Below are 26,989 nucleotides of genomic sequence, written 5' to 3' on the forward strand. Positions count from 1 at the left end.
TATTTTATATTGGGCTATAATTAAATTTTCATACTGTTCATGGGGTTCTCAAGGCAAGAATACTGAAGTGCTTTGCCATTTCCTTCACCAGTGGGCCATGTTTTGTGGTGGCAAGAATACATGGAAGAACAGTACAAAATAGATCTTAATGACTCAGATAATCACAATGGTGTGATCACTTCCCTAGAGCCAGGTATCCTGAAGTGCAAACTCTAGTGGGCCTTAGGAAGCTAGTGGAGGTGATGGCATTACAGCTGACCTATTTCAAATCCTACAAGATGATGCTGTTGAAATGCTGCATTCAATATGCCAGCAAATTTGGAAAAGTCAGCAGTGGCCACAGGACTGGAAAAGGTTAGTTTTCATTCCAATCCCAAAGAAGGGCAATGCTAAAGAATGTTCAAACTACTGCAAAATTTCACTCATCTCACACGCTAGTGAAGTAATGCTCAAAATTCTCCAAGCTAGGCTTCAACAGTACATGAACCAAGAACTTTCAGATGTACAAGGTGGATGTAGAAAATGCAGAGGAACCAGAGATCAAATTTCAAATATCTGTTGGATCATAGAAAGCAAGAGAATTCCAGAAAAACATCTACTTCTGCTTCATTGACTATGCCAAAGCCTTTGACTGTGTGGATCACAACAAACCATGGAAAATTCTGAAAGAGATGGGAATACCAGACCACCTTGCCAGCCTTCTGAGAAATCTGTATGCAGTTCAAGAAGTAACACTTAGGAATGGAAATGGGAAAACAGACTGGTTCCAAATTGGGAAAGGAGTCTGTCGAGGCTGTATATTGTCTCCCTGCTCATTTAACTTATATGCAGAGTACATCATGGGGAATGCTGGGCTGGATGAAGCCCAAGGTGGAATCAAGATTGCCAGGAGAAATATCAATTATCTCAGAAATGCAGATGATACCACCCTTATGACATAAACCAAAGAGGAATTAAAGAGTCTCTTGATGAAAGTGAAAGAGGAGAGTAAAAATGTGAGTTTAAAACTCAACATTCAGAAAACAAAAACCATGGCATCTGGTCCCATCACTTCATGGCAAATAGATGGGGAAAAATGGAAACAGTAACAGACTTTATTTCTTAGGGCTCCAAAATCATTGCAGATGGTGCTAGCAGCCATGAAATTAAAAGACATTTGCTCCTTGGAAGAAAAGCTATGACAAACCTAGACAGCATATTAAAAAGCAGAGACATTACTTTGTCGACAAACATCCTTATAGTCATAGCTATGGTTTTCCAGTAATCATATATGCATGGATGAGTTGGACTATAATGAAAGCTGAGCACTGAAGAATAGATGCTTTTGAACTGTCATGCTGGAGAAAACTCTTGAGAGTCCCTTGGACTGCAAGGAGATCCAATCAGTTCATTCTAAAGGAAATCAGTCCTGAATATTCATTGGAAGGACTGATGCTGAAGCTGAAGCTCCAGTACTTTGTTTACCTGATGCAAAGGGCTGACTCATTAGAAAAGACACTGATGCTGGGAAAGATTGAGGGCAGGAGGAGAAAGGGGTGACAGAGGATGAGATGGTTGGATGGCATCACTGACTTGGTGGACATGAGTTTGAGCAAACTCTGGGAGTTGGTGATGGACAGGGAAGCCCGGCATGGTGCAGTCCATGGTGTTGCAAAGAGTCGGATGCCACTGAGCTGATAATTGACTTAAAATAGTATGTTTCAGATACCCAACAAAGTGGTTAAGTTATACATAAAAGTATATTCATTCTCTTCCAGATTCTTTTCTGATATGTATGTTACTGCAGGATATTGAGTAAAGTTTCCTGTGCCATACAGTGTTTGTTCTCTGGTCACTAAATCCTGTTCAACTGTTTTGTGACCCCATTGATTGTTGCCCACCAGGGACTGTAGCCCCGCAGACAAAATCTCCTTTGTCCATGAGATTTTCCAAAGAAGACTACTGGGGTAAGTTGCCATTTCCTTCTCCACGGGGTCTCCCCAATCCAGGGACTGAACCCATGGCTCCTGCCATATCTCCTGCATTGCAGGTGAATTCTTTACCTCTGAGCCACCAGGGAAACCTTTGCTATACTGTAGGTCCTTTTTAACTATCCATTTTATTTATAGTAGTGTGTATATGTTAATCCCAAACTCTAACTTATCCCTCCCCTCACCCTTTTGCCTTTGGTAACCATGAGCTTGTTTTCAGTGTCTGTGAGTCAGCTTCTGATTTGCAAATGAGATCATTAGTATAACCTTTTTAGATTCCACATATAAGTAATATCATATTATGTTTGTCTTTCTCTGTCTGACTTCACTTCATGTGATAATCTCTAGGTCCATCCATGTTGCTGCAAATAACATTATTTCATTGTTTTGTATGACTGAATAATATTCCATATATAAATGTACTGCATCTTATTTATCCAATCTTGTCGATGGACATTTAGGTTTTTCTGTTTCTTGGCTGTTATGCTGCAATGAACGTTCAGGTACATGTATCTTTGAATTACTGTGTTCTCTGGATGTGTGTCCAGAAGTGAGGTTGCTGGATCATGTTGTGTGTGCCAAGTCACTTCAGTCATATCCGACTCTTTGCAACCCCATGGACTGTAGCCCATGAGGCTCCTCTGTCCATGGGATTCTCCAAGCTAGAATACTGGAGTGGGTTGCCATGCCCTTCTCCAGGGGATCTTCCTGATCCAGGGATTGAACCTGTGTCTCCTGTAGCTCCTGCATTGCAGGCAGATTGTTTACCACTGAGCCACTGGGGAAGCTGGATCATATGGTAGGTCTGCTTTCAGGTTTTTAGGGAACCTCCATAGTGTTCTTTATAGTTCTTATACCAATTTACATTTCCCAAAATAATAGGAGTAACCATAAAATTTTCATTGTTTTGTTTTTGTTTAAGCTTTAAAACAATTAGGATAGGACACTAAAGCTTTTATAATTGTTGAATTATTTGATTTCCTATGTGAGTTCATATAAATATCCTATTCTCTCTATCGTTGATTGTTTAAAATTTACAGTAGGAAAGTAAAATAGGAAAAATTAAAAACATAAATATGGTAATTAAATTTATTTTTTTAATTTTAAATTTTCTTCCCCTGTTTTAATAATCCATTGGTATAATAGTAAGATTTTATATTAAACTGTTCTTACTGGATAACTTCATTTCTATTTTCTGAAGAGGAAAATTCTTACTCTCTTACCATAATCTTAGAAGATTAAGAGGCTGTTTAAGTAAGGAAAGCATTGAGAAATGTGAAAAATCACAGGAAATTTTTAAGGGGGAAAAAAAAAGCACGTTCATGTCTGAAAATTAATTTATAGCCAATATGCACAATTCTTTTCTACAGTCTAGTTGGATGATATCTCATCATAATAAATGAGAGCCTTAAAATTGCACCAGGAGAAATAAAGGTGGTCATATAAGTCAGTCTAAGTATTTTCCATAATGCTTGGGTTAGTATAGCAACAGCACAAAAGTAACTATTGACTTGATTTTTCTTCTGCTCCCTAAACTTCTCTTTTTTGTCTGGTTATTCACTAAATATTTATTGAGGCTGTAAACTGTGTCAGGTACATGTCAAAGTTCTGGAGGTAGAAGTATAAAATAGATACAGTTCTTCCCTTGGCAAGGACGCAATCTCATCGAGGAGGCAAGCCCCCAAAATAATTACAATACAATATGCTATCTTACAGATATGTGTTCCAAATGCTAAAGTAACCTAGAATAAAGAGAGGGACTGAATAACTCCACTTAAAAGAGGTGAGGAAAGCATGGCAGATGTATGAACATTTTTTCAGGGACTTGAAGAATGGATCTGATTGCTCAAGTAGAAAATAGGGGAGAGAACTATCTTTGAAAGATAATTTGGAGCTGCTGAAGAGTAGGGAAAAGGCAGAAAGATTAGAGAGTGATAACTTAAGAGCCTTTAATAAAACAGTGTGTGCAAATGGAAGTGAGCAAGGCAGCAAAAATAGCATCACAAAGATACAGCAGACATGTAAAGAGACTAATTTGGAAAATCTTAGTAATGTGAAATTGGAAGTAACAAATTGATGATTGAAAGTATATATGTAGAGTAGTTGGACATGACTTAGTGACTAAACAACGACAAAACATTAATCAGGTACCTGGTATTTGCAAAGGAGACTAGTCCTGGGTGTTCATTGGAAGGACTGATGCTGAAGCTGAAACTCCCAATACTTTTGCCACTTCATGTGAAGAGTTGACTCATTGGAAAAGATCCTGATGCTGGGAGGGATTAGGGGCAGGAAAAGAAGGGGACGACAGAGGATGAGATGGCTGGATGGCATCACCGATTCGATGCACATGAGTTTGGGTGAACTCTGGGAGTTGGTGATGGACAGGGAAACCTGGCGTGCTGCAATTCATGGGGACATGACTGAGTAACTGAACTGAACTGAACTGATATATATAAAGTTAACTATGTTTGTCACACTGAGGAATGTAAAGAAATACATCCTAAATGTGCATATTTTAATATGAATGAGGGCTTCACTTGTGGCTCAGCTGGTAAAGAATCCACCTGCAATGTGGGAGACCTTGGTTCAATCCTTGCGTTGGGAAGATCCCCTGGAGAAGGGAAAGACTACTCACCCCAGTATTCTGGCCAGGAGAATTCCATGGATTGTATAGTCCATGGGGTCACAAAGAGTTGGACACAACTGAGTGACTTTCACTTTCACTAATATGAATGAAAAAATAACAATTTTTAGCCTTTTTACATCTAAAGTATCTTTCTAAATAGTGTACTGAGTTCTCTATAGCTGGAAAATTGAATTGTATAAATAAGAGAAGATAAAACTTTAATTAATTGCAGAGTATCAGTTATTCTTAAAAGACTAGGTTTGCCCATGTATGAACCTATTTAAAAGAGAATAGAAGGGTGGGCAAAGTCAATTTGGTTATTGTTTTCATTGCCTAACATATTGGATTGTTCATATAAAGTCTGTATCATTTTATGTAGCATTTTTAAAACAATAGGGATTTAAGGTGGCAGTTTAATTAACTTAAAAATAAAGACAGCCATCATTTTTTATGGCCTTAATGTACTCTATGGAGGCTTGGATTTTTGTTTGCTGTTACTGTTTATAGGATTTATGCTATTAAATCTATCCAGCTGTTATCAAATCTCATCCTAAGAGTAAAATGCTAAAACCTTATTGAGAACCAGTTTCATATGTGGCCTCAAAATTGCATCTCTATAAACTGTTACTTGTCTGAAACCCCTTAAATGTTCTTTTTCAGAGCAGTCCCTAGTTTGAGTCCCATTCTTAGGTAAATTTTAATTTCTTGTGTTATGTCAATATCTGTTCTAAAACCCAGTGTACCCATAGTCATGTACATTATTTTTATTTGAAGATAAAGAAAATTTTTTTTCTAATAACACTGTAAGAAGTACACATCTCTTATAAACCTGTTGGAAAATTAAGGCATGAAGTTCAGTTTGATAAGTTTGATCCTATGCATTAATTTCATTCATTCTTCAGTACTTATTGAGCAACTGTGAGCATCTGGGTAGTTGGGAAATATCAGTCAACAGAACACACTAATATACCTATTCTTTTGCAGTTACATTCTAGTGGAGAGGAAGAGATATATAGTAAGTGATAAATGTGGTATATTAGATTATGTTTTGAGGCAGAATTCCTTCTGCAGTTTATCTTTCCTCTCACTTTCACTATAAGCAGCAAGGAGAAGCAAAGTTGTGCCTTCCACACTTTGCTTGGAAATCTCCTCAACTAAATATCTAAGTTCATCACTGACAAGTACCCCTTGCCTTACAGCAGTAGAAATAATTCAGTCAGCTTCTTTGCCACTATATAACAAGGGCCACCTTTCCTCCACTTTTCAACATGTTCCTCATTTCTGTCTGAATCCTCACCAAAAGCACCTGTAACATCCACATTTCTATCAAAAGTCTCTTCAAGGCAATCTAGGCTCTTCTAAATGAAATGCCTCAAAAGTCATCCAGTCTCAACCCATTACTCAACTCCAAAATTATTTCTGAGTTTTTAGATATTTGTTACGTAAGCCCCCCACTTCTTGGTAGCAAAATCTGTATTAATTACCAAGGGCTGCCATAACAAAGGACCACAAACTGGGTGGTTTACAAAAACTAAAATTTATTCTCTGAGTCCTAAAGGATAGAAGTCCTAAATCAGGGTATCAGCAGTATCTGTTCCTTCTGAGGGAACATCTGTTGCCTGCATCTCTCCTAGCTTCTGCTGCAAGCTAGCAATCCTTGGTGTTCATTGTAGACACATTGCTCTGGTCTCTGCTTTTGTCTTCACTTGGCATTCTGCCTGTGGCTCTGCTCTCATCCTCTGTAGGTAGGTGTCTGTCTCTGGGTCCAAATTTCTTTTTATAAAGATGCTAGTCATTATTGGATTCAGGTTCACCCTAAGAGTAGCAACATAACTTGATAACATCTGTAAAGACCTTATTTCCAAAAGAAGATCACATTCATAGGCACTGGGGCTAGGACGTGTATATCTTTGTGAGGGAGACAATTTAACCCATAACACATGATATACTAGTAAACTGTGCAGCATATTAGAAGGGGATGAATGTATACTTGCTAATACCTTAGTACAGCCAGGTCAAATTAATTTTTGCCAGAAAATTTGAGATAAGCTCTAATTTCCCAAAGTGTATTCTGTGAAGAACTGATCTATCAAGATACTACATAAAAAAAAAAAAAAAGATTCCATAATCAAGTAAATTTATTTTATGTAAAAATCCAATCTCCACTCTTAGGTGTTTCACAGTGTCCCTTAACCTATCAAGGGTTCTATGAATTTCTACAGTAAGTAAAATAAACTTATTTTCCAAATGAATTTGACCATGAGAGTCTTTTAATTTGAAACTTCTCTTAGAACTAGTCCATTACTTGGAAAATACTTGCTGAAAATACTGCAATAAAACTATAGATTTTTTTTTTCTCTTTATGTGTTTTAGACATACTTAAGAAGGCTAACCAAATAGGAAAACAGGATGACTCCAATGTAGAATTTACACATTGATAAAACGGAAACCTCTCTCTATCATATCCCATATTAATGTGAAGTCTCTGGTATATTTAGGTGTGTTTCTGTAAGCCAGTCCAGACATCTTTGAAATCATTTATGAATATCTGAATCACTGATAATTAGTTTGGAATATTATCTAAATCTAAATCTCAAGTGTTACAAATGTTAATTTTGTGCACACATCTGCTCACAACTTCGTCTTATGTAGTTTAATTTCTAAGTGCTAGAAAGAAAAATGTCCAGGGGAATTACTGACAAGTGTTTCTTACACCTAAAGCTTGCTTTGAGGGCAGGAACATGATCCCAGAAATATACACTCTACTTAGCCCACTTTATTGAGGCCTTTCTAATCTCAGGGCAATTAGTAACAAATTTCCATCTAAACCTGCTTTAACACCAAGTTTTACCTATTATGGACAACCAATTCTAAAACAGCCATTTAATGAAACCTTATTTCATGGGTAATAGAAATCTTGTTGTTTGTGTCTTAAAAATCCATTTCCTATACAGAGGTAACAAAACATTACCATTTTAGTTTCATACTTTCCTCATCCATTTCCCCAAATAACCTAGGGCATGAGAGAGGAAATCATTAAAAGGACTGATAACTATCCAGAAGCTTACCAGTTTTACCAGTCTCTGAAGAAAATCCCATTAAGTTGGGCTGTGTCCTGTTTCCCCAAATAAAATAAGACCAGCAGAGGCTTATCAGCGCTTATCATTTTGAGGCCATTAATTAAGTAAATTCTACTCCCGGTGAAAATGTTTCCCAGAAATCTCTCTTTGATTGACATTTATTTTGTGTTAACCATTCTGCCTGACTTGGCTTCATACCACATCTAGAGGCCATTTAAACAATATTAAGATAACAACATTAATTCACTGTTCTTTCGTTAATCATATAGAAGCAGATCAGTTTGTTATAAATAATGATCTTTCCTTGCCTGAAGCTTAGCTCTTTGAGCACTTGTTCTTAATGCAAATCCCTGTCCTTTTGTACTAGCTGCAGAGTAATAGTATTTAATACCGTTCCATTCTTTTCTAATGTTTCAATACTGTGTGTAGGATGCTGGGGGTGGCTTCAGTTTTGAACTCCAGTAGGATCATCTTTCAAAAGAATATGAGGACACAACCTTTTTTAAGTGCTTTGTCAAAATTATTATTTTTCTCTTTTCCAGTGGTGATTATTGGAATTGAGACTCAAGCATGTATCTGACACATGATGTAATATGTCATAACTTTTCCTTATCTGCAAAATAAGTATATTGGGTTGAAAAGTTAGGAAGTTTCATCAAGATTTCATTTTTTTATATTTGGCTCATAGTCACTAAAGAGGAGATATAGCTACTCTACTCCTGGCAAACCATGGTTAAAAGATTTGTCATTCCCTTAGGTGGAACATTTGAATTTTTAAGGCTGATGCGGGGGGGAGAAGGCAGGAGGATGTACAATTGGATTCCAGTAACTAGCGATCCTTCTGTGTTTGCTTGTATAATTAGGCATGACTTTTGAACAACTTTCTCTCCCCCTCGGGGGATTTCAGGAACCTATTATAGAAGGTGGTATTCCTCTGTGCTGGTGCTACAGTTTATTGCTAACCAGTTGCTCATCTAATCAAATTCTGTTCTTTAAAAGAATTTCAAAATAACACAGGTATAACCTGAAAGAGAAGCAATTTGGCAGTATGTTCATAATCTCACTGTTCTGTTTTTTCTCCTTGAAATCATCAGCACTGTATTCACCCTGGATTTGCCAAAAGCCAACAAACGGCCCAATGTCATTCGGGGTATTGGAAGATACTGATGAACAAGGCTAACTTGTCCCCTTCTCCCACATTATGGAATTCCCAGCCATATGGTGTAGATATATGACAAGGCATTTAGAGTCAAATTCTAAAAATATTCATATCAAGTACATGATATGATTTGAAGAACCGGTACCAAATGAGATGCATATTACAGCAAGAATAACCAGAGGATGCTATGGGGGCTTACTTAATTCAGAAAGGGCAGGGAAGGTTCCTCAAGGAAAGTTCTGGCTCACTCGACATAGAAAGATATGAAGCTAAGCCCAAGGAATGAGGAGAGGGAGTGGGGAGGGTATTCTAGGTGGGGAGAACTAAAAGGAGCATGACATTCTTAGGGATTAAGGTTCACAAGGGGGAGACCAGAGAGTAGAGGAATGGTAAAAATGGGAGCTTCACACTGAATCAATAAGGATTAATTACCTAGCAGGACTACTAATTCCAAGGTTACTAAAGAAGTGTAAATAGTTACATATCTAGACCAGAACATAATAATTCTAAATATAGTCATGTCAAGTACATAATATAATTTGAAGAACCACTACCTAAATATCTTTGTTCCTTCAGTTCAGTTCAGTTCAGTCACTCAGTCGTGTCTGACTCTTTGTGACCCCATGAATCACAGCACGCCAGGCCTCCCTGTCCATCAACAACTCCCGGAGTTCACTCAGACTCATGTCCATCAAGTCAGTGATGCCATCCGGCCATCTCATCCTCTGTCATCCCCTTCTCCTCCTGCCCCCAATCCCTCCCAGCATCAGAGTCTTTTCCAATGAGTCAACTCTTCACATGAGGTGGCCAAAGTACTGGTGTTTCAGCTTTAGCATCATTCCTTCCAAAGAAATCCCAGGGCTTTGTTCCTTGGTGGGCCATTAAAAATTATAAACTTACCATAAGAGGAATTTCAATACTGTACTGGTATTGAACAGGAAACATATTGGGTATTTTTAGCATAGACCATGTTAGTTTGAATTACTTACACTCTATCATATTATTTTAAAAGCTACAATATTAAGGTCAGATTATGGAAAGGTTGTGAAAAGCAGGCAGAGAGGAGTATTTAGAAATAGAGGAATTGCTCAAGTAAAACTCAAAGTTGTGTGAGTACATGGAAGAAAATCATGAGAGAGAAAAGGGGTTTGAGTGAAAAAGGTTGGCTGACAAGCAGTGGAGTGTTGGAGCTGGCTTGCACCACTCAGAAAATCCATTTGTTTAAATTTTCATAAATTTTGAAAGCTTAATATTAAATAGTCACATTTAAAAATAAATAATATAAATGTATAATTAAGTAAATGACATATACTTTTGAAAGTACTCAAAACTCATTATTTTCTAAACACTTTATTACATTTAATATATTTCCTCTTGGAGTTACTTTAAGCCCGTTGTAATTGTGTGATAGAAAACCTATGCAATAATGTTCTCTTGTGCATATTTTTCCAGTGTCTTATTTGATATCATGTTAGTCATGACAGGAGTATTTATACCATGCAAATTGAGAAACAAAATAAATCTGAGTTTGATTCATTTTTTGGTTGATTGTGTACTGTAGACTTAAAGTAGTAAAGAAAAAAATGGTTAAAATGTAAGACTGAACTTAAAAGTGTATCATGGCTGTGCATACTACATGGTGAATAACCTAAGAAATTAAGATAATATTCTGCATGTTTCAAAAATTACTATAGAACTCAGCTTCTTCATCAGTTGTATCCATTTGTTAGTTACAAATCCAAGAGTTTGGCAAAATCAACTGAAGCATTTTATGTAAATTGATTGGCTATAGGGAATTTACAAAAAATAGTATTGCATTTTTTTATTGATTTACATGGGTGCTACACATCCTTTATATGAAAAATATTTATAATAAACTAGATCCTTATTTTTTAATTAGGTTCATTAAGTATTTATTTTCACCACTGCACTCAGTACACCAAAAAAAATCTACTTACAGTTTTCCCCATGTCTGGCCTTTGCTTAAAGGATTCTATACATATCATTCCTATGAGCATACTAACATATTTAGCCTTCTAACTTAGTTGCACTGAACAGTGGTGGTTGAAATCTTCTAATACTACTCTGTCCATCATAGCAGAAACTGAAGACTAACAAGAGAAATTGTATATGTGTTAGGCTCAGGAAGAAGGATTGTTCATTTAACTTGGAATTGTGTACTGTTGCTCCCCTCTCACTACCCACTTCTCTGATTTGTACCATTTGGAGCATCTAGTGCCTTAACTTTTGAACTGCCTCTCTGGAAAACATCGAGAGTATCTTTCAACTATGACAGTGGATTTTATCAAATTATTTCTAATTGATTCCTATATTAGCTTCTCATCAACACTTTAGGGCAATGTGCTGAAGCTAGAGTAAATTGGGGTGAGGGGGAGAGTGACCTCTAAAAAAAATAGAAATCCATCCCTAGAAATTGTATATGGCTACTTTCTAGTAGTACTGCATTTCAGACTCTTTTGTTGACCATGATGGCTACTCCATTTCTTCTAAGGGATTCCTGCCACAATAGTAGACATAATGGTCATTTGAGTTAAATTCACCCATTCCAGTCCATCTTAGTTCACTGATTACTAAAATGTCGACGTTCACTCTTGCCATCTCTTGTTTGACCACTTCCAGTTTGCCTTCATTCATGGACATAACATTCCAGATTCCTATGCAATATTGCTCTTTATAGCATCGAACCTTGCTTCTATCACCAGTCCCATTCACAAATGCGTGTTGCTTTTGCTTTGGCTCCATCCCTTCATTCTTTCTGGAGTTATTTCTCTACTATCTCCAGTAGTATACCAGAAGAGAATGACAGAATGATCTCTGTTTATTTCCAAGGCAGACCATTCAGTATCATGGTAATCCAAGTCTATGCCCCGACCAGTAATGCTGAAGAAGCTGAAGTTGAATGGTTCTATGAAGACCTACCAGACCTTCTAGTACTAACACCTGAAAAAGATGTCCTTTTCATTATAAGAGACTGGAATGGCAAAGTAGGAAGTCAAGAAACACCTGGAGTAATAGGCAAATTTGGCCTTGGAGTACAGAATGAAGCAGGGCAAAGGCTAACAGAGTTTCTCCAAGAGAATGAATGCACTGGTCATAGCAAACACCCTCTTCCAACAACACAAGAGAAGACCTTACACATGGACATCACCAGATGGCCAACAGTGAAATCAGATTGATTATATTCTTTGCAGCCAAAGATGGAGAAGCTCTAAGACTAGGAGCTGACTGTGGCTCACATCATGAACTCCTTATTGCCAAATTCAGACTTAAATTGAAGAAAGTGGGGAAAACCACTAGACCATTCAGGTATGACCTAAATCAAATCCCTTATGGTTATACAGTGGAAGTGAGAAATAGATTTAAGGGACTGGATCTGATAGACAGAGTACCTAATGAACTATGGACAGAGGTTTGTGACATTGTACAGGAGACAGGGATCAAACTATCCTCAAGAAAAAGAAATGCAAAGCAGCAAAATGGATGTCTGAGGAGGCCTTAAAAATAGCTGTGAAAAGAAGAGAAGCCAAAAGCAAAGGAGAAAAGGAAAGATATAGCCATCTGAATGCATAGTTCCAAAGAATAGCAAGGAGAGATAAGAAAGCCTTCCTCACGGATCAATGCAAAGAAATAGAGAAAAACAACAGAATGGGAAAGACTAGTGATCTCTTCAAGAAAATTAGAAATACCAAGGGGACATTTCATGCAAAGATGGGCTCAATAAAGGACAGAAATGGTATGGGCCTAAGAGAAGCAGAAGATATTAAGAAGAGGCGGCAAGCACAGAACTGTGCAAAACAGATCTTCACAACCCAGGTAATCATGATGGTGTGATCACTCACACTCACATAGAGCCAGACATCCAGGAATGTGAAGTCAAGTGGACCTTAGGAAGCATCACTACAAACAAAGCTAGTGGAGGTGATGGAATTCCAGTTGAGCTGTTTCAATTCTGAAAGATGATGCTGTGAAAGTGCTGCACTCAATATGTCAGCAAATATGGAAAACTTAGCAGTGGCCACAGGACTGGAAAAGGCATTCACAGGACTGAATGCCAAAGAATGTTCAAACTACCACACAATTGCACTCAGCTCACAAGCTAGTAATGTTCAAAATTACCCAAGCCAGGCTTCAGTAATACGTGAACCAGGAATTTCCAGATGTTCAAGGTGGTTTTAGAAAAGGCCGAGGAACCCGAGATCAAATTGCCAACATCTGCTGAATCATCAAAAAGGCAAGAGCGTTCCAGAAAAACACCTATTTTTGCTTTATTGACTATGCCAAAGCCTTTGACTGTGTGGACCACAATAAACTGTGGAAAATTCTGAAAGATGTGGGAATACCAAACCACCTAACCTGCCTCTTGAGAAACCTGTATGCAGGTCAGGAAGCAACAGTTAGAACTGGACATGGAACAACAGACTGGTTCCAAATAGGAAAAGAAATATGTCAAGGCTGTATATTGTCACCCTGCTTATATAACTTATATGCAGAGTACATCAGGAGAAACGCTGGGCTGGATGAGGCACAAGCTGGAATCAAGATTGCTGGGAGAAATATCAATAACCTCAGATATACAGATGACACCACCCTTATGGCAGAAAGTGAAGAAGAACTAAAGTGCCTCTTGATGAAAGTGAAAGAGAAGAGTGAAAAGTTGGCTTAAAGCTCAACATTCAGAAAACTAAGATCATGGTATCCGTTCCCATCACTTCGTGGCAAATAGGTGGGGAAACAGTGAAAACAGTGGCTGACTTTATTTTGGGGGGCTCCAAAATCACTGCAGATGGTGATTGACACCATTAAATTAAAAGATTATCCTTGGAAGGAAAGTTATGACCAACCTAAACAGCACATTAAAATGTAGAGACATTACTTTTTCAACAAAGGTCGATCTTGTCAAGACTATGGTTTTTCCAGTGGTCATGTATGGATGTAAAAGTTGGACTATAAAGAAAGCTGAGCACAGATGCTTTCTTTATAATAATTGATGCTTTTGAACTGTGGTGTTGGAGAAGACTCTTGAGAGTCCTTCGGACTATGGAGATCCAACCAGTCCATCCTTGAGGAAATCAGTCCTGGGTGTTCATTAGAAGGGTGATGTTGAAGCTGAAAACTCCAATACTTTGGAAACCCAATGTGGAGAGCTGACTCATTTGAAAAGACCTTGAAGCTGGGAAAGATTGAGGGCAGGAGGAGAAGGGGACGACGGAGGATGAGATGGTGGGATGGTATCATCGACTCAATGGACATGGGTTTGGGTGGACTCTGGGAGTTGGTGATGGTCAGCGAGGCCTTGGTGTGCTGCAGTTCATGGGGTCACAAAGAGCTGGACACATGGAGCGACTGAACTGAACTACCTAGTAGTGATCAGTAACTACTAAGTATTGTTCACATGTACTGAAGCTTAATCACATGTGACACAAAAGCCACATGGCATGATCTGCGTTGTTTACTGATGACTTTGTTCTTTTGCTATTGTAGGAATAATTGGCAATTTGTTTCTATATAACTCCTATTACAGGAAGAGGTGTGTGTTGGGAAATGTTGAGATGGATTTTTCTATTCTTTTTTTCTTGTCAAAATAGAATACACTTAAAACCTATCAGATTAAATTTTGTAGAGATGGAATCAAATCATGCTTTGAATACTTAGTGCTTAGGGATCACAAGGCTGGCCACATTATAGATGTTCAAAAGACCTTTTTGGAGGAAAAACAAGAGAGAAAAAGAAAAGGGGGGGGGGTGTATAAACAGGGAGGGAGGGAATAAGTGCAAGCAATGAGTTATACAGAACAATTAAAAAAGCGTGAAACTCAGGCATAATTTCATCACCAAAATACAATGATAACAATGCTGAATGGTATTCCATATTATGCATTACTTTGCTGCTGCTGCTGCTGTGAAATCACTTCAGTTGTGTCCGACTGTGCGACCCCATAGACGGAAGTCCACCAGGCTCCCCCATCCCTGAGATTCTCCAGGCAAGAACACTGGAGTGAGTTGCCATTTCCTTCTCCATTACTTTGCTAAGTCTGCCCTAAGAGATAGCATAGATTGGGTAGCTTAAACAGAAAATATTTAGTCATGGTTTTGAAAGTTAGAAATCCAAGGTCAGAGTGTTAGCAGGTTTGTTTTCTTCTGAGGTCTCTTTCTTTATTTTATGTATATTTACCCTCTCCTTGTGTCTTCATATGGTCTTTTTCTCTGTGCAAGAGTCCCAGGTGTCTCTTTGTCCAAATCTCCTTCTCTTAGGACAGAGGACAACAGTCAAGTTGAAGGTTATTTATTTGGCTGGATTAGGGCCATAACGGCCTCATTGTAATCACCTCTTAAAGCTTGATCTTTAAAACAAAGTCACATATTGAGTCTGGTGGGTGGGTGGGTGGCGGGGTGGTGAGGGGAAAGGGTTTCAACATATGAATTTAGGAGTAGGGGGTACAATTCAGCCCATAACAGAACATTCTTGTCTCAGTTTCTCTAGTTTTTAAAAATTGCATAGTAAACATGTTATTTTTAAACTGTATTTTAAAGTTACATGTTAATTTTAGATGTTTTACTATATCATTAAGAGCTTTGCAAATACGTATGTATCAGCTTAAATATTACTTTATGCATTAACTAATTCCTTCCTTTGGTCATATAAGTGGTTTGCAGTGTTAAGTCCTGTGAATAACAGTGCAATGCATATCAACATTTGTTGAAATTTCATATTTAGGTTTCTCAATGATGGTGAAGGGTTTTTGCAGTTTGAAATGATGTGGTCAACATTATTTCCCATGGAAGAGCATTATGATGTGCTTAATAGAATGGAATTGCAGAAAGTATCCCTAAGACGGATGTGTATAAAAGAAATACATTGCCCCAGATGTGTACAAAGAGGCATTCACAGGCATTTGATGAAGTAATATCAAGCTGAAGGTTATTTATTTGGGCTGAAAGTCTTTTTTTTTTTTTCTTTCCTTTTACATTTTACCACACTGAAATTGGATGGACTTTATTATTATAAGAAACATGAAGGCAGCTGAATGATGTTAATGGCTTTAAAAAAGGGAAAACATAACAGACTATTTTCTGACATTCAATATGGGTAGAGCCAGGACAAGATATATATCCAGTTTGATACAAAAAAACAAAACCAAAAACAAAAACAAAAACAAAAACACTTCTGAACTTATGGCTGAGGAAACCTTTTCCAAAATCTTGCTTGGCATAAGGAAAGTATATTTTTCTATTTAGCAGTAACAGCTGCTAAAATTGTGCTCAGCCATTACCTGTGTGCTTATGGTGGCAGAAACCAGTGTATCATGTAATGGGCTCAATGTTCTGCTGCCAGACCTAGCTAGGCTTCTCTTGGCTATCCTACTTAAAGGGACCTGGGTTGAAGTCTAGATTTCCAGGTGGTCTTACTTGATTCAGCTAAAGAGGTCTCAGGTCTTTCATGATTCCATAAATCTGAGAATACAGAGGACACTCAAGTAGAATTTATCTAGTCCTTTACCAAATTAAACATGAATAATCTATTTAAATCATTCAAGGGATCTCTTTTTAAAGCTTAAATCATGTGTCAGCATTTTTTTTTTTTTTTTTGTATTTGTATAAAGGGCCTGATAATATTTTAGTCTTTGTAGGCCACATGTATCACCATTTAATACTTTTTTTCTTTTTCCTTTTCATTTTATACTCTTTAAGCATGGAAAACCATTCTTATCTCCAAGGGTCATACAAAACAGGCCATAGGCTGGATTTGAACATAGTTTTCTTTCATCCTTCAAGTTGCACAAATAAATGTGGCAAACCTAAATGTTGTCTATAGTAGCACTTTAAAAATAATTTCCTCTGTAGTTTTGCTATTCCATGCCCTCTTTTTATAGAGCTTGCCTCATGAGAAGCGCATATTAGAGAGCCCTCAGGCACAGTATTTCAAAAGTTTTGAGATTATGAAGTTACATGATTTCTGTGTGTGTGTGTGTGTGTGTGGTCTCACACTCAGTTGCTCAGTTGTGTCAGACTCCATGGAGTATAACCTGCCAGGCTCCTCTGTCCATGGGATTTTTCAGGCAAGAATACTAGAACTGGTTGCCATTTCCTTCTCTGGAGGATCTTTGCAATCCAGGGATTGAACCTGTGTCTCCTGCATCAGAAGGAGGACTGTTAACCACTGAGTCATCAGGGAAGCCCTCATATTGTATCTGATCAACCATTTTATGTAATTTATAAACTTTATATAAAATTCATATCAGCCATTTATATTTAAGAGTTAATCATCTCAGCTGTTAAAAAATCTGCCTGCCAATTCAGGAGACACAGGAGATGTGGGTTCAACCACTGGGTCAGGAAGATCCGTTGGAGAAGGAAATGGCAACCTACTCCAGTATTCTTGCCTGGAAAATTCCATGGACAGAGGAGCCAGGCAGGCTACAGTCCATAGGGTCACAAAAAGTCAGACGCGACCAAGCACACACGCTCATTGCTCAATATGGTACAGGAAAAATTGGGGGGATGAAATTAACATCTAGACTGGTCAGAAGGATGAGGCGCAGACACGATTTTTCCATGTCATATTCTTCTCTACTGTAATTCCTCTTCTGTCACATGTAGGCCAGTGGTGTTTCCAACAATTTCTAAATATCTATAATCTATATTCACTTATGTAGTTTTTGTTTGCTTGCTTTTTGGTAGCATTTCCTACTCACAGTACAAGGAAGAATACTATAATCATTTGAAACGTCTGTGAAAAATTAGGAAGGTGTAATGCAATTACCTCACTGGAATCTAGCTTAACTCCTAAGGCAATCTCTTTACAAAATTGGATCATAGAATTTATAATGACAATTGTTGGTTAGAACTTCAATTTTAGGCCTCATCCTAAAGAAAATATTTTTAATTGGAGAGTTATCCTCAAGGAGTTTTCTTAACATGTTTTATGATTGCTTTTTTAGATGTGTTTTGAGATAAGAAATTTACTGGAACTGGACTGATAGATCAATTTTTTAAATGAATACAGTATGCAATTATCAATTATAGATTTAAAATAAGATTTTGCTTCATTGTAGTTTATCTAAAAACATCAAATATCATGAACTTTTGAGTAGAAGGCATTATTTACTGGTCAGTTATGATATTATAACATAAATATAATAGCTGTTAAACATACCAGCCCAGAAAAGGTATAAATAAACTAAATTCTGAATGAATTTGGTGCAATTTTTGTAGCAGGAAAATCCCCTATTATGTACATTCTCTGGTGACCAACAGAAATTAACATTAACAGGGGCAAATGAAATTAGGAAATACTACCCATCAGGCCTTAACTCCAAGGACAAAGCACATTTCCTGTAGAACCTAGGATTGACTTAAAGATTTGAAACTATGTTAACCTTTTACACATCTACATTTGACTGCGTTTATTGTGCTGTATTCACTTGCTTCAGTTGTGTCTGACTCTTTGCTACCTGATGGACTCCTCTGTCTGTGAAATTTCCCAGCAAGAATACTGGAGTAGGTTGCCATGCCCTCCTCCAGGTGATCTTCCAGATCCAGGAATTGAACCTGTGTCTCCTTCGTCTCCTGTTTTCCTGGCAGATTTGTTACTACTGAGCCATCTACTGGAAGGGTTTTTTGGGACTATAATAATTCTTTCAAAAGTTCAGTAACACAGATTTTCTGTGAAATGTTAGGTACCTTCTAGCCAATCACTTTTTCATCTCTTGCCTTCCAATAGGAAATGCTTGAATAATATCCTTGGTGAATATTTTACTCACTTAATTTACTTGCTTGAATCAGGTACTAGTCTTACTTACAGATGTTTAAAAGTGATACAGATCTGCCTCACATTGAGACAGACCAATCATAGACCATAACATTCAATCTAGATTATTCCATGTCCTTTATCAGGAAAAAGAATCCTACTCTTTTGGAATTTGTATAACACAATTTGTTTTCTTAACTTGAGAAGGCATGTCAAAATAAGTTAAAATCAATGAGCTAATTTATATTCACTACTTTGTAGATAGAAAATTCTCAACAAATATTTGACATTTTAATCTGTGATAAAATGGGTAATACATATTAAGAACCAATTAGTTTGAGGTCTGTCAAGCCTCACTTTAACCTGTACTTGTTTGTGTATGTCAGTTACAGAATGGATGAAATGATTTTCTTTTGAAATTAAAAACACTTAATGTGAGAATATTTATAGGCTTATGCCTTTCCTGTACTTCCTTTGAAAACAAGGAATCCAGGTGGAGGAGAACTGGACAATTAGAAAACCCAAATAGGTTTTTTGAAAAGAGTTTAAGGGAGTTGAGCAAGGGAGAAGTATTTTGTGAGCTATGTGAGAACATGAAGATAGCTAAATTTGATATGTTATGCATAGAATACCCTTTATAATATTTCAAGAGGATCATAAAATATTCAAATTGCTTTCTAAATATCTTTGCCTGTTTGACTTAAACCAACAGGAGATTGTGAGGACCCATGACTAACTATAATGTGGATTATTGACTAACTATAATATGGGTTATATTTGTGGGGCCAGGTTTATAGTTTAGGACTTAGCTAGACTTGAGACAAAGTCAATGCCATAAAGTGTATTTTCTTTCTGGTTACAATCTCATTAAATTTCTGGTCCAAAGTGTAAAAATTTACCCAGGGAAACATTTCTTTGTTAGCATATGACTACAGGGGAGCACTGGAGACCCCTCAGAGACATGATGGAATTCCTTATGAGACTGAAAGCTAGAAATATGTTTGAAACTCCACCCTCATGGGCATAGACTTTCTTAACTTGGAGCCCTTTGTGGATAATAGCTGTATGTCAAGGTATCTATGCTTAGGCTGATCAAGGCATTTGCTTGCTCCAGTGATAGTAGCTTCCCTGGAAAACTGACTGCAACTCTGTGTTGCTTTAGAACTTATGTCACTGGCTATTTGTTATTAGACACTTGAGAAATCTGGGTTGAGTTTCTTGTGGAGGTTCAGAAAACTAATTCAGAGAGTCCTGATTAGAGCATAGTACTTAAATTGTCTAGAAATGGTATTCAGTTCAGTAACTCAGTTGTTTCTGACTCTTTGCAACCCCATGGACTTCAGCACGCCAGGCTTCCCTGTCCATCACCAACTCCTGGCCATCAGACTCACGTCCATCGAGTTGGTGATGCCATCCAACCATCTCATCCTCTGTTGTCTCCTTCTCCTCCCACCTTCAATCTTTCCCAGCATTAGGGTCTTTTCAAATGAGTCAGTTCTTTGCATCAGGTGGCCAGAGTATTGGAGTTTCAACTTCAGCATCAGTTCTTCCAATGAATATTCAGGACTGATTTCCTTGAGGATGGACTAATTGGATCTCCTTGCAGTCCAAGGGACTCAAGAGTCTTCTCCAACACCACAGTTCAAAAGCACCTATTTTATGGTGCTCAGTTTTCTTTATAGTCCAACTCTCACATCCATAGACTGCTGGAAAAGCCGTAGCTTTGATTAGATGGGCATTAGCAAGGTAATGTCTTTTCTTTTCAATGTGTTGTCTAGGTTGGTCATAGCTTTTCTTCCAAGGAGCAAGCATCTTTTAATTTCATGACTGCAGTCACCATCCGCAGTGATTTTGGAGTCCAAGAAAATAAAGCCTGTCACTGTTTCCATTGTTTCTCAATCTATGGCTTCCCTGGTGGCTCAGAGGGTAAAGCGTCTGCCTGCAAGGTGGGAGACATTGATTCAATCCCTGGGTCGGGAAGATCCCCTGGAGAAGGAAATGGCAACCCACTCCAGTATTCTTGCCTGGAGAACCCCATGGATGGAGGAGTCTGGTAGGCTACAATACACGGGATCACAAACAGCTGGACATGACTGACTTTCATTTCGCTTCACTTCATTTTGCCTTGAAGTAATGGGACTGGATGCCATGATCTAAGTTTTCTGAGTGTTGAGTTTTAAACCAACTTTTTCACTCTCTTCTTTCACTTTAATCAGGAGGCTTTTTAGTTCTTCTTTGCTTTCTGTCATAAGGGTAGCATCATTTGCATATCAGAGATTATTGAAATTTCTCCTGACAGTCTTGATTCCAGCTTGTGCTTCATCCATCCCATCATTTTGCATGATGTAATCTACACATAAGTTAAATAAGCAGGGTGACAATATACAGCCTTGACGTACTCCTTTCCCAATTTGGAAAAACTTGTTCCATGTCCAGTTCTAACTGTTGTTTCTTGACCTGCATACAGATTTCTCAGGAGGCAGGTCAGGTGGGCTAGTATTCCCATCTATCTAAGAATTTACCACAGAAATGGTATGAGAGCCAGACAACTACAACAAGGTGAAGGTTTACAGTTCAACATTAGGGATAACTTGTGTTCTGAAAGTCACCAAGATTCTGTTTGTTTTAGAAACTGCTTTATTGTCACGGAAACTCTAGAGAGCAAGATGATTTGCCCTCATTTATATGCTGAATGCATATTTGTATGTCAACAAGATAGGGTACTGATATGTTTAAAAAGGAGCTTCAAGAGTCTTTCAGGGAGAAGTGTATCAGGTTTCTGTAAACATTTGCCATGACTAAAATCCTTTCATGTATACTCATTGAATTAGCTAGAGATAAAGTAATTTTAATATTTATTGTATTTTGTTTGTAGTATCTATTTTAAATATAAGTGGCTACCTGAATTCTCAATGTTGTAACACTAATCAATTTTGAGTCAGAAAATGGGGAAACATTGAGGTACTTGGGAAATTAAAAGCTAAGACCAAATTACAGAGTTCATATTTAAGGTGGGAGGAGAATGTATAAATTCACATTGGCTTCCATCTCTTAGGCTTCCCTGACAGCTTAGTTGGTAAAGAATCTGCCTGCAATGCAGCAGACCTGGGTTTGATCCCTGGGTTGGGAAGATCCTCTGGAGAAGGGAAAGGCTATGTACCTTAGTATTTTGGCCTGGAGAATTCCATGGGCTATGTAGTCCATGAGGGGCAACAAAGAGTGGGACATGACTGATATCACAATTGATATCCAGCTCTTGATAACTGATTACTGACAGAACAGATTCAGATTAGTGTGGATAAAAATGCACAGAAGATTCCAGCACCTAACGCTGGGTACTGTTTGGAGGCCATGGCTTAACTCAGTAGCTTTCCTTTAACAGTGTCAGATACAAAGGGGAAATGTTTTAAGTGTTTGGCCTTCTGCTTCTTCTTATTTATTTATTTATTTTTGGTATGTCCTTCTATATAGGTGTACAGACAGTCCTGTGTGTTTACTAGAGGACTGTCTAATTGCAACATGAATCTATGAAGAAAATAATCCAGTAAATAACCTTTCTTATGTCATGGTAGAGCCTGAATTAGGTATGGTTACCTGATTCTTTTTCTGCTTAGGCTGTGCTAATCAGAGAATGGGGGAGTGGTCTGGGATTTAATGGTAACTGAAGTGTGCAGGAGTAAGTGTCTTTTAATTTCATGGCTGCAGTCACCATCTGCAGTGATTTTGGAGCCCCCAAAAATAAAGTCTGACAATGTTTCCCCTTTTTCCCCATCTATTTCCCATGAAGTGATGAGACCAGATGCCATGATCTTCGTTGGCCACCTCATGCAAAGAGTTGACTCATTGGAAAAGACTCTGATGCTGGGAGGGGTTGGGGCAGGAGGAGAGGGGACGACAGGGGAATGAGATGGCTGGATGGCATCACGGACTCGATGGACGTGAGTTTGAGTGAACTCCGGGAGCTGGTGATGGACAGGGAGGCCTGGCGTGCTGCAATTCATGGGGTCGCAAAGAGTTGGACACGACTGAGTGACTGAACTGAACTGAACTGAACTGAAGTGTTCAGGGGACACAAATAACAGATTGTTCTACTTTACTTATTCACCGTAAATACTGATGCCAAGAACTGCCTCCCCAGGACAGTTGGAACTCACCATCAATTGCCCCTTCTCACCAGTTCTCTCACCACCATTCCTCTATGAGCAAATCATTTAGGAAAAAAAAAAAATATATAGTGCTATTATTTGTAGAACACAACAAATCTCCAAACCATTCCAGTGTTTCTCAGCTTTGGCTGTGCACTTAGGTTCACTTGGAATATGTTTTAAAAACTGTCTAGTCTCCACCCCAGAGAGAAATTAATTGAAGGTAGGGAGTAGGGAGGGTCTTGGGCATTGCGATTTTTAAAAAAATTTCTCCAATTGATTCCAAAGCATAAGCAAGACTGCCCTAAACAGAGCATTTAAATGGGAAGAAGGAAGGGTTATTGGGGAGTTGATGACTGTTTAGGCTCCCCCCTCTACCTTCTACCTGCTTGACTTTTGCTTTTTTGTAACATTTATCAGAGTACTGTGTTGTAGAAATTTAGAGATCCTAGAAAGGGAAGATTGATTTACACTGGAATGAGGCACTTGCTATGAAGAAGCAAAAATGAATAAATTAAAAGGTGATTATGGGTAAGAAATGTAGATAAAACCACACTCAAATGGCCCAGGCTAGAAAGTTAGAAGTTCAGATAGAAGAGAAATAATTTGGGACATTTCTAGGCACATGGGTTACAAAGAGAAAAGAAAGTCAGATTTCAAGAAGGTTTACTTTGCTTTATGAATAGAAATTCCTTAGATGATTCTTTGAGAAATTAAGAAAAAATAAATTGCTAATGTTTCTTCAAATGAGATATAGATTTGACATGGAGCCATAATGTAATTCACCTAAAGGTGATATAAGATATAGCTTATATCTTTGTAACATTTATCTCTGGGTCAGATTTTGCAAAGTGTAAAAATAGGTTCAAATTAAATGCTAAAGCATGTCCATCTGTGTGAGCACTCTAGTTATGATAGTTGCAAGCTCCAGCCATAGCGATCCTATATTAAATGTTTAAATGAGAATTCAATTGAAATAAAATTTAATGTTCAAGCTTAAAATTTCCTGCACTGGCCAAGGGTTAGATTTTATCATTCATAATGGGAGCTTTTGGACCTTGACATCCTAAAATTTGCCTTATCAACACAACCAATAGGGAAATTCTTTTCTAAGGCAAAACAAGCTATAGATCTGAAATGAAATAGATAATCAAAATGGTGAAGAGGGAAATAAAAAAAGCCAAAGGGGAAATAGATATATATATATATTTTTCATGAGCATTACTTCCAATGCTCTTTTTTCAATATCCTAGACCAATTTGGAAGTAACATACTAGCTATGAACAAAAGTGATATGACTGCTTGAGTTGCTGATTGCAAAGTGACAAAACTCAGCCCTCTGTGGAGTTAATCTGAAATAGTGACTTTCCAAAATTAGAACACTTGACTGGAGAGCTAGGGAGAAAGCAGGGGAAATTGAGCAAAATAAAAGCAAGTGGATTTTTTGTGGGCTAGGTTTCCCTTTGTATTTGAGACTGCCATAGCCAGAAGGGCTATTACTAGTGTGGCTATCACATCTGATCTAATTTGATCAACTGTCTTTTATTTGAGTTTCTCCCAGATTTGCTATTGCTTTCACCTTCTGGGGTACATGGTAACTTTGCTACTTAAAAGAAATTGTATGTTGGAGTTTCCTCTGTCTCCCATATACTTCTGTAAAGCGCAGTGTCTCTTTTCATCTTTCATTCAATCAACCATGTTTAAATTGAACTCACTGTTTGAACATATACCAGACTGCTAGGCTCAGTTTTTAAGGCTACAGTCAGTTAAATAACCAATTATTTCTGCACTATTATTTTGGTGTTTATTTACCTAGTGTTAATGGTTGAGATTTTTCTGGAAGGATGCCATATAGCTAAATTATCCTTTGCAAGATTAATGTGAGACATACTGCAATTCAGTGGATAATAAGAAGATACCTGTTATCATTACTGTCCTTAAGGAGTTTTCAATTTAAAAGTGAGGTAAGGCAAGAGGTGAAGAACTCTTTAACCATATAAGCTTTTCAAAGACGTATAAGCTCTGTAATCAAGTTCTAACATAGTCCATTTGTACTATTTCTTATAAATCATCAGATCTCCATGGTTGTTTTCCACTTGAGATTTTATGACCTTTCAAAAAAAGGCTTACTTTTATTCAAAGTAACAAAAATATGTGTGTCAACTTTGTGTGAAGTACTATTAAGGACAGAGTGACATTCAAAGATGAATAATCTACTCTGTATGCTCACTAAAGCAGTGAAACAGAAATGTATATGACTAAATAAATAGACTCTTAGTTGGCATTCAAAGTCAGAGGTTAACATGAAAAATTGTAAAAAATTAAAAATTGTCATCTTTCAAAATTGCACAAACGCCTATGAATTTGTGTGCATGGCTTTGTGAATATCCTACTGTATTGCTGCAGATCCAATACAGTCCATTGTCTTCTGAACAGAGTGTTGTTTGTTTGGTTGGATTCCAGAGAAGCTCGTTGGATATTTATAATGTCTTAAGTACCGACAACAAACAAAATAAAGCAAAACAAAAAATAAAGCAAAACAGAAAACAAAATACAAATTTAAAAAATTAAACACATGAAGTATCCTTTTCCTATGTTAGGCCTGATATGCTTATTTGAATGTCTGTAATTTAAATGCTGTATGGTATATCTTTATTGTATTAAAATACTGTGGCAAGAGCCTTAGATGAAGTACAATCAAGGGGCTGTGGGGTATAAAGGAGAATAAAAATTCATACCATAATAAAGTATAGAAAGAAACTTCTTAAAGGAAATTGAATTTGATATTATAAGAATAGATTTAATTTGACAAACTAAGGTTTCCAGTACAAGTACATACTGTCTGGGCTAAGCATACCGTGTGTATGTGTGTGTGTGTGTGTGTGTGTGTGTGTGTGTGTGTGTGTGTGTTTTGTAAACAGTCCTTTCTATTAGAACTTTAGAATACAAGTTGGGCATTAGGTTATTATGTCCAGAGGACCGGTTATAAACTGTTATAAGACAGAGAAGGTTACATTTAACTTGAAAGGCCACTGGGAGGAGAAGGCCTTAGTTGTAGTTTGGTTGTTACCAGTCAGCTGAGTTCTCATAAAAATAGAGATGAGAAAGATTTGAGACAGAAGCAGATTGTGTACTGGATTATGGAGATAAGAACTGGAACCGGGAGAGTGGCATTGGAAACAATAGAGGAAAGATCAAAGAAATTCTGTTGTGTGGATTTTGTCTGGTACTGATATGACTGGTATTGACAGTGGGAGAGAAATTTGCATCTGATAACTTTGGGTCAACTAAAGTTTCTAGAACAATGGGGTGTGTGTGTGTGTGCACTTAGTCGTTCAGTTGTGTCCGACTCTTGTGACCCCATGGACTGTAGCCCATCAGCCCCTTCTCTCCATGGGGATTTTCTAGGCAAGAATACTTGAGTGGGTTGCCATGCCCTCCTCCAGGGGATCCTCCCAATCCAGGGATCAAACCCATGTCTACCGCCACTGCAGGCAGATTCTTTACTGACTAAGCCACAAGGGGAGCAACGGTAGACAGATACTTATGTAAATGAATGGTCCATATAGTATATAATACACAGAGATAACTACTAAACTATTCATAAAATAACCCTTCATAATATTTTCCCTTACTTAGAATACATTTAAAACATGGATTAAATAATGTTCTAAATGTTTATCCCTTACTAGCATATAGTACATTCCTTTGGCCATATTACAAGCATCTCATACATACCATCTCATCTTATATCTGTCTGTCTGTTGTGTCTAGGTTGTATATTTATTTTCCACTGCAGTCTCTTCAGTGAAAAGAAGTTAAGTTCCAGCAGAGGGACTTATAATACTTTTTAACTGATGAAATTTGCTAGCAAGCCCTTTAAATCTAGAAGGTAATTAAGTTCATCGCAATTACTTTAGATCAATAGTTCATTTGTGGTAATGTGGAATGGCTTTAGAAGGGTATTGTCTCATTATTGTTATTAATTCTGTATATTACCTAACATAGAAAGAAGGTCATTATGAATGAGTATTTGCATCCATCTCTACATCTGTCCAAATTTATCTCATGTTTTGACTTTTGATCAAATCAGTTTTGTTTGGGTTTTTCAACAAAAAACTACACTAACTTAAAAAGAGAAAACTTTTCTCATTTTTTATAAAGAATATAAGTTCTAACAGTTTCATCAAGATTTTTTTTAAGAAATTCAATTCAGGATCCTGTTTGAGTCTCACTCA

At 37.4% G+C, this 26,989-nt stretch overlaps 1 protein-coding gene across 1 annotated transcript in view; it reads left to right on the forward strand.

The window, feature by feature from the left end:
- Positions 1–26,989, forward strand: part of LRP1B (LDL receptor related protein 1B) — a 1,834,206-nt gene that overhangs the window by 210,223 nt on the left and 1,596,994 nt on the right. The gene's annotated exons all lie outside the window — the stretch shown is intronic.

This window comes from Budorcas taxicolor, chromosome 2, assembly GCF_023091745.1.
Source record: "Budorcas taxicolor isolate Tak-1 chromosome 2, Takin1.1, whole genome shotgun sequence".
In the NCBI taxonomy this organism is placed as follows: Eukaryota; Metazoa; Chordata; class Mammalia; order Artiodactyla; family Bovidae; genus Budorcas; species Budorcas taxicolor.